The sequence below is a fragment of the Apaloderma vittatum genome, unplaced genomic scaffold, assembly GCF_000703405.1.
Source record: "Apaloderma vittatum isolate BGI_N311 unplaced genomic scaffold, ASM70340v1 scaffold20312, whole genome shotgun sequence".
In the NCBI taxonomy this organism is placed as follows: Eukaryota; Metazoa; Chordata; class Aves; order Trogoniformes; family Trogonidae; genus Apaloderma; species Apaloderma vittatum.
The window spans coordinates 29,612-38,402 of record NW_009704527.1 but is presented as its reverse complement, the minus strand read 5'-3'; positions in this window follow the sequence as shown (position 1 = coordinate 38,402).

Genomic DNA, 8,791 nt, shown 5'->3' with positions numbered 1-8,791 from the left:
GTTCTAAGAGAGAGGGTGTTTCAGGGATGCCCAGCTTGAAAATTGCACAAGTTGTGTGCACAGGTTCTTGCATTTAGGTGTTTTGATTAGTGTAATTTGTTATTTTCAGCATGTAACACATACATAAGTGTGAAACATGCAGACAGTGTATGAGAATGACTTCTCAGTATTCTTTCACAGTAAAATATACATTGAAATTACTATTATAGAAAAGACTGCACAAAATGATTTCTTCTTTTGTTAATTAAAAGGCAAAGAAGGAATCACATTGTCTTATATAGTAACCATTCAAAAGCAAGTGTATTTCCCTTTGGAAAGAGTCTCTTCCCTCCTCTATGGAAAACGTGAAAAAATAATCAAATTGTCATCTTTTGGATGACTTGCCTCTCAGTTAAAATTGTAAGCTTTAAAAAAAACCACCCAAAGCCCACAAAACCAGAACTTGCTACAGTCAAATATTTTCATGTTCTTTATTCATCACATCTTTTTCTACTCTTGCTTCAAGTCTATCTTGTAGACTTAATTCTAGCTAAAAATGGGCTGGGTGAATAGTGGAGTTCACCTTGGTTGTTTGCATCAAAGGCTTTGCAAATAAACTTTGTAACTAATTAGATGCAGTGTTTTATTCCTCAGTACCTGCATGTTTTCAGGGATGCTTACTGTAGCAGTGTGAACTACTTCCAAGTTCAACTTGCAGCTGTAGTGTAAAGCTTTATGATTATCTGCAGCTAAAAAACTTGAGTTTTGTGTTTGCACTGCACAATACAAATGTCATGTATCTTTTTTTGCAGCCAATATGATCATACTTGGAGCACCTGCCTGCCTGGGGGTGAAATAATCTGCAAAACAGAGTAGAAAGATTATAAGTGTAAAACCAGAACTCATATATGGGGGGGGGAAAAAAAGTAGTCTTTTTACTGACCGTAACTGCATCTTGCTTTTATTACTACATAAGTGCACCAGATAAGTTTTCCGAATAGAATTAAAATTGTGCTATTTTGTTCCAAAGCTCTGTTGTAGGACAGTTCATCAAAAATAAATCTGAAGTGAGCCATGACAGTTCTCTTTGTGCTGTGCCAGTTTTGCAGCGTAAAGCTGACTGTAATTGAGAGCCTTTCTGGAGCAGAGGCAAACAGATGGGAATCTAGGTGAGGGCCTGCGAAAGGAGAAAGAAGTTACTTACATGGCTGAGGAAGGAAGTGTGCTGAAGACCACGCTGTAGCTTGTGATCTGACAGTTAGTAAATGTGACTGGGAACCAAAATAAACAGTTGTCCACCTATCATCTGGGATGTGGGAAGTGCAAGAGTCACTGAAGTACTTGAGTGCTTGATGCTCACTGCTGTAGTGCCAATCCTGTCATTCGCAGAGCTCCACTAGCTGCTTGGAGTTAGGTATGAAGAGGTGCTCTTAAGGGTAAGGATATCTTACAAATAAAAACAGGCACTTTTTTGTCCTCAGGTGCACGGTGAGAGGGTAGACGAGTCCTTTGTGAATTGGCCAAGTAACGCTTAGATGACTTTCAGATACCAAACTGGCATTTGAGAGTGTTCTTCAGGGTGAGCTCAAGTTGTTGCGAGTTTTAATCAAAATTGCTCTCTTAGTAAACACATTGCTGAGCAAACCCTGTGCAGCAGAAGCTCACATTTAGCTTGTGGTTGCAAGCACTGCGACTCTTGCCTCAGAACAAATACAAAAGCGAACCGAAGTGTACTGTGTAATGTCAGTGTGTTGAGTCCCTGCAGAGTTGGGGCAGGCTTCTGCTGCGTTCTGTTGCATCTAGGTCAGTTAGAGGGTTATTTTAGACAGCCTCCTTGTTCGGAGAGATTAAAGGAGTGTCTAAGTAACTGTACCTTTGTATTGGAAGGCAAACTTTGTTTTCGTACTTAGATGGGGTTAAGATGGTCTGTTTCTATTCTTCTTGCATAAAACTAGGAAAAAGGAAATTTGTTGTGATGGGTTTTGGTGGGTTTGTTTTTTAACCTGAATACTGTTAATAGGGGACCTGTTTTCAGGTTGACTGAGTTTTCAAAGTTGTTCAGCAGTTGACAGTGATAGAGCTTTAGTATCTCACTTAAAGCATCTAATGTATCGCTTTCTTCTTAGGGTCTGTCAGCCATGAGAAAACTGAGTGGGACAGGTGTAGAAGCAATGTTCTGATGAAGCTATGGCAGTTTGCTTGTACTACACAAGCACTTATTTGGAGAAAGTCAAAAGACCTTGTCTGTTGGCACAAACTGTTTCTTCATGGAGCAGCTGAGTGAGGCTACCTTCAAAAGCAGCTATAGGTTCTGGCTAAAGCTCTTGAGCTTTAGCATGCCTGAAGAAACACTGGACAGATAAAGGCAAAAAAGGGGTTTTTCATTTTTTCATGTGTCTGTTTATGTATGCTGTTGTGAGCTCCTGATTTACTGCATATTCCTCTCCTATAGCAGCAAGGGAAGGAAGGGAGACTGTAAATGCCAGATTGGAAATCTGCCTGTTAGGCAACTTTTGAAATATAAAATGATTTGGGGAACCTCTAGCCATTCAGGATGCTCTTTTTTCAGGAGCAGTGTCTTAATGCTAATTTTTACTACTGAAGCAACAGAGTGAAAGTTACTATAAGACCCCATAGAAATGTGTGTGGCAGAGTTAAAGGAACTTTATAGAGTTGAACCTGGAAAAAGAGCAGGCATTCAACAATACCTTCTATGCTGTCCCACTTAGCTTTCTAGTTAGTCATCTAAGGACTTGATGTTTTTTCAAAGTAAATCCCTGCTATGGAACTCTGAAAAGAGACTGTTGGTTACAGTACACATGGTTAGTTCATTCCTGGCCAAGGGAGGAAGGCCAGATCATAATGCAAGAGTGGGACAGCCTAAGCCTGGTGTTCATTGATTGGTGTTCTCTGTGGCAGAGAAGCAGCAGCTCATGTTTCTCTCCAGCCTGAGATTCTCTTCAGGTAATCCCTAGGTCCGTAGATCACTTTGTATTATTCCTGCAGGCAGGAAAGTGTCCTAAATCTGAATGATTTGACCAGGTCTTCTGCGAAAAGGATACTGTGTGCCACTGTTACTCATATGTGAAATATTTTTTAATATAACTCTAATTGTGGAGCTGCAAGAAACTTTATATAATTAAGTTTCTGGACAGTATTGAAGAACTGGAACAGGAGAACAGTTTATTTTTGTAACTGGAGACAAACTTAAAGCAAGAGTCTCTAGTTTATAAGTCTTGTCTTTTTTCGTAAAAGCTCTGAGGAGAGTGTGCTCTTTGCATAAAAATTTGTTGACATTGTCACAAATGTTACTCTTGTAGCAGTTAAATCTTAATTTTCAGTAGGTCATCTGGGTTAAAGGAAAAGGTGTAGTTTTAACAGTATTTCATTTAGTGTGACTTCATAACTTTGTGTGAAATTAGGTGGTGAAAGTTTTTGGATTTTTTTTTTACATTATTTGTGCAATGGATAGCAAATTCATTTATGTTGACTAGCCCCCTCTTCAATTAATCTAAAATAACTTGTGAGCAGGGATAGCCAATGCAACCATTTCTTTTTGTTTCTCTTTGTTAGTTATCTTAGCTTTTGAAGCTTTGTCCTGTTTATTCTACTCATAGTCTCTGCTTCTGCAGCCTAACCAGTTGTGCCTTTACTGTTTTTCATGTCAGCAATGAAGGAAAGTTTCGTATAAACATTGCTCATATATCAGGGAGAGGCAGAAAGAGTACCATCTGTGTTAAAGATGAACTACAGATATATGTGAATTACCTGTGTGGCGTTCAAGAGGGGAGGTAGAGAAGACAGAAGGAAGACTCGTCCGTTGCTAGGTGTGGCACTTCAGCACTACTGAAATCAAAGAATATTTGGTGGTTGCAGGCCCACACCAGCTGCTTGTGTTTTTTTCTGAAGGCTTCATGTACGGTCGATGTATTTTATTTGAGATGGAGCTAGTACGCTGAACAGTGCTTGGACTGCATCAGAACCCAGACAATGCTGGTAGTTATGATGTGCAGTTGTACAGTCTTTGCTTGCCATCAGTCAAACTTCTGTAACATCTGGTCTGATACCCCCAAAAGTGATTCACTAGAAGACTAGTGGAAAGTTGCAGTGTGTTTTGTTTTTTCTGAGTGTGGAGAAGGGTAAGCTGGAATGTGGAATGGAAGTAATCTATTAAATGGAAGTTACCCAAGAATCTTAGTCTCTGAAATACAGTATTTGGGACTAGATTAATATGTTTATAATGTAACGTGTGCTTACTCCAGGTGGCTGTGTGGTCAGACTTCCCTTGTTGGTTAAGTGTGGCAGCAGCCCGACAGTGTATTGTGCAGGAACCTCTTTTATTAATCTTGCAAATCTGAAGTGGTTAAGGTGAATTGTCAGGTAAATTGTCAGACTTTGTAAGATGCAGTCAGTGACTCTCCTCTGATCTTTCATTGTGAAGCTACTTACAGGATAACACTCTGAAAGCCTGATGTACAAAATGACCCATAAGCATAGCCTGCCTGGCTTTATGCAGTTGCTTTTTGCATGCGATGTCACTGAGGGATTTTCTTGGCGTTAGCAAAGTGTGTAAATTAATACTGCATGCAAGAGTTTGACTGTTACTCTTCTAAAGTTATGTAGTTAGTATGTATATATTGTACTCTCTTTCTGTGACCCTTCTGACTTGTTTAAAATGGAGAATTGACGGGCAACAAGCATTCTTGAGTGTGATGGGTTTATTTCCATTCTAAGAATGGTTCTGTTGTTATTTACTGTCTATTTATATTGGTGCAACTGCACAGAAAATGCTATGTGTTTTCATGTTTTTTAAGATGAGTGGCATCAGAAATAACTTCTTGGCAAGTGTGAGTTCACCCTGAAAGTTCTTGCACATACATGAATTTCCAAGGTAGTTTTGCATCAGCAGTATTCACTGAATATAAGTATGCAATCTGAGATGCCTTAGACTTGTGTTCTTAGTGGACTGCAAAATGCTGTGTTCAAAATCCAACTTGTGTTGACATTAGTTATTAGAGAATATCCCATGCTTCTAGAAAGTGCTGCCAAATTGTCATCTTAGCACTTGGTGTGTAGTAGTCCTGTGGCATGAAGGAGTGCTGGAAGAGGCAAGAATAGCTGACTGTCATGCTGGAGAATCACTCTTCCATTTTTCTGATATATCTTTTTTGATTTAAGTAGCAGATGAGATGGGATCTCACTGGAGAAGAGACACCCTGTTACTTAATAGAGGTCATCCTGGGCATTGAGTAATTTGGAGGCCAACAGAGAGAAGTCGGTGATACTGTAATAAACAGGCATTCAAAACTCTTTTTTCTAGCTAGATGCTTGGTCTTCAAATGTTCTTACTTTTGGTGTACAATTTTCTGCTTGTTTTTTATATCCGAACACTAGAGAGAAGTAAGCATTTCCTGTTTCAGTTCATGGTGTGGTGTTACAGTTTATTGTTAGCTTTTCACCTTTCTTTATATTTTATCACGTTCATGGAGTTTTTGTTTGTTTGGGGGTTTTTAAGTGATCTTTTGTGGTTTTTTTCTGATCATAGAATCATAGAATGCTTTTGTTTGGAAGGGACCTTTGAGATCACCTAGTTCGAACCCCCCTGCAGTGAGCAGTGTTATCTTTAACTGGACCAGGTTGCTCAAAGCCCCATCCAACCTGGCTTTGAAAACTTCCAGGGAGCGGTTTCTACAGTTTACTCTGGGTAACCTGGTCCAGTGTCTCACCACCCTCACAGTAAATGATTTCTTTCTAATATCTGATCTAAATCTACCCTCTTTCCGTTTGAAATCCTTACCTCTTGCCCTACCACTGCACTCCCTGATAAAGAGTCCCTCCCTAAACCTTTTATTTTGGGAAACGCCCTAAGCTAAATTGAGGTTCAGCCAGAGACCTGATTTAGAAAACTTAAGTGTGGTAGCTGAAGTTCTGCAAAAACTGAGTAGCTTAAAACAAGATTTTACAATTACGTACATCTGTGTGAGTAGGAACTGGAGTGAGAAAATAGTATGTCATGTGAATCCTGGAATGAAAAGATCAAGAGGTTGTACAGCTTCATTTTTGAAGAAAAAAGAAACAAAGAAGTCCTGATGCTACCTCTTCCTTTTCTGCTAGAAATCAGGGTCCTGTCCCATCAGGAAACTGACGAAGTAGCAGCATTAAGGGCACACTAGTTTGGAATTAATTTAACTACAGTAACCAGTATTTTGAACAATATGCAATCTTGCTAACCGAAAATACATCTTCTAGACAGAGACAAGATCTTACAGTGCAGATTGCAAATATTTTTCTCAAGGAAAAACATACCCACTTGAAAATATTTGTATTTTCAGGTAATGTGATTCTTCCATTACTTATATCTTATTCTGGACTACTTCTTAAATGAATTTATGCTGCAAGTTTCACAGAGGGAAGCTGAAACCTTTTGCAAGCTGAGTGCTGAATCTGCTGTGGTATTAGAAGTGATAATAAGGAACCATTCACAGCCTTTTTTACAGAAGGATTGGTCACAGATCCCAAGAACCTAGACAGAGGACGAACTGGGTAAACTTGGGAGCACCCTAAACAATGTGGAAATACAAGACTGTGGTTTCAGAAACGATAAACTTGCTTCACTGGAACAGTCAGGTTGGACTGAAAAGTCATTCTTCAACTCAGGCTTTGCCAAAAATATAGAGTATTTAAAGATGGGTACGTTTAACTTGCTGAAAGCAAAACTCTTCTTCAGTGAAAGATCTGGGATGTAGTAGTCACATCTGTTTAAATGCTGTGGTGATTGTCATAGTCTAAATAATCAATGATGCTTAGAAGACCAGACATGCTGATTTGTATTTAAAAATGTGCTCCCATCCAAACCTCTGGAGCTCATTTTAAATTCCAGTATGCTTTAGACATCATCTACCTTATCAAGGTACATGCTCGATTTTACATAAAGCAAAATGAATCTTAAGGTACAACAGGTTTCTCCGGAAAATGGCAAGCTTTGAAGATACAGAGGAACCAAAAAGTATGGTCTGAACATGAGCTAGAGTGATCTTAAGAGGATTCATAATAGATTCTTGCGGAGACTTGATTAAACAAGTTTAGCCCTCATTAATTTGGTAACTCTCTACTAAAGATCTAGTCTGTGTAATAGAAAGTGGTGTGGGGATGAGTGTGACTCAAATTCATTTGATTAAAATTATTCAGCTTTTTTGTGTAGGTGTTGTGTCTGTGAGCTCAGGCTTGCAAGCGTGAATTGCTTACCTTTAGGTTCTCGTTTGTAACTGTCAGATTCTTCCTTCTGTTGGAAATTCCTGTCCCATTAAATGAAACTCTTGGGGGTCTCTCTAAAATGCATCAGCTGCTTACAAAGTAGATGCGTAACTACGGCATAACATGTTAAGATAATCATAGAATCATAGAACAATTCAGGTTGGAAAAGACCCTTGGGATCATCAAGTCCAACCATTGACCCTACACTACAAGTTCACCCCTAAACCATATCACCCAACACCACATCTAAGCGACACTTGAACACATCCAGGGATGGCGACTCAACCACCTCCCTAGGCAGTCTGTTCCAGTGTCTGACCACTCTTTCTGTGAAGAATTTCTTCCTAATGTCCAGCCTAAACTTGCCCTGTTGCAACTTAAAACAGGCCAGCACTTATTTTAGTGTAGGGGGTATTTTTGTTTCTTTTGGAGGTTTGTTTGTGTGCTTGTTTTTGTGGGTTTGTGTTTGGGGTGGTTTTTTTAAATACCTAAATGTGGCAACTTAGCAGTTGCCCCAGAAGCAACCAAATTGTTCATCTGCATGTGGGCAGAGGTGTGGAGGTCGTCCTCCACAGTTGATGTTTTCTAGTCAAGGTATGTTTGTAGATTGGATGTTCCCGAGGAGCTACCATCCCTAGGTTTAAGATGCTACTGCCAGAAACAGAACAGGATGTTCTGCCCAAGTTTCAGCCACCTCATTTAGTGTTTCCAGACATTTTACAAACCCACCTTCATCAGTGGATTCAGCTAGTAAAGTTGACTGTGTGGGGGAAAAAAAATTAAGATTGCACCTCTGTTATGGCAGAGGTAACAAAACTGTATGGCAGAGGATGGTAGTTGGGGTATGCTTTTTTCAACTTAACCTCAGGACAGACATCTCAAGCTTTAACAAAAACACTGTTTGTGAAATTAGGTGTAATTTGGGTGACTTCAAGTGATGTTTGCTGCTCACGTTCGAATTCCATGTTTCTATTAGGGAAATATTGATTGAGAGGTCAAAACAGATGTGAGTTACAATTACTTGGGACTTTGCTCGTATGGTTCATTTATCATGGAAGAACTAATTTTATTCCTGTTAATGAATGCTAGTAGCTAGTATTCTCAATTTGCATAGAATCGGTGTCCTTTCAACAGATAAAACTTCTAATCTTAATTAAAATAGCGTATGGGAATTTGTAAGCCTGCTCTCAGGCTACCAACCTGATCTGTAATAGAATTACTGTAAATCATACTGTGGAAGGATACTTTGTACATAAAAGGCCTACACCAGTCAGTCTTAAACGGCCAGTAAGGAAGGGCCATGTAATGATGAAGGAAATGTATATATCTGTGCCTTCACGACGTGTTAGTAATCTAAACAAATCTGACTTGAAACCAGACTTTCGATAATGGAGGCAGTGCAAGCAGTGATACCTTGGTATGTAAGCTCTGGCATTGCTAAGGGTGTATATGTTGTGTGTTCTATAGAGAAAAATAGAGAGGAGGGACAAAAATTCAGGTGGCATTAGAATTGCAGTTGAACTGAACATTGCGCTATGTCGGTAGAGGGAAACCCAAT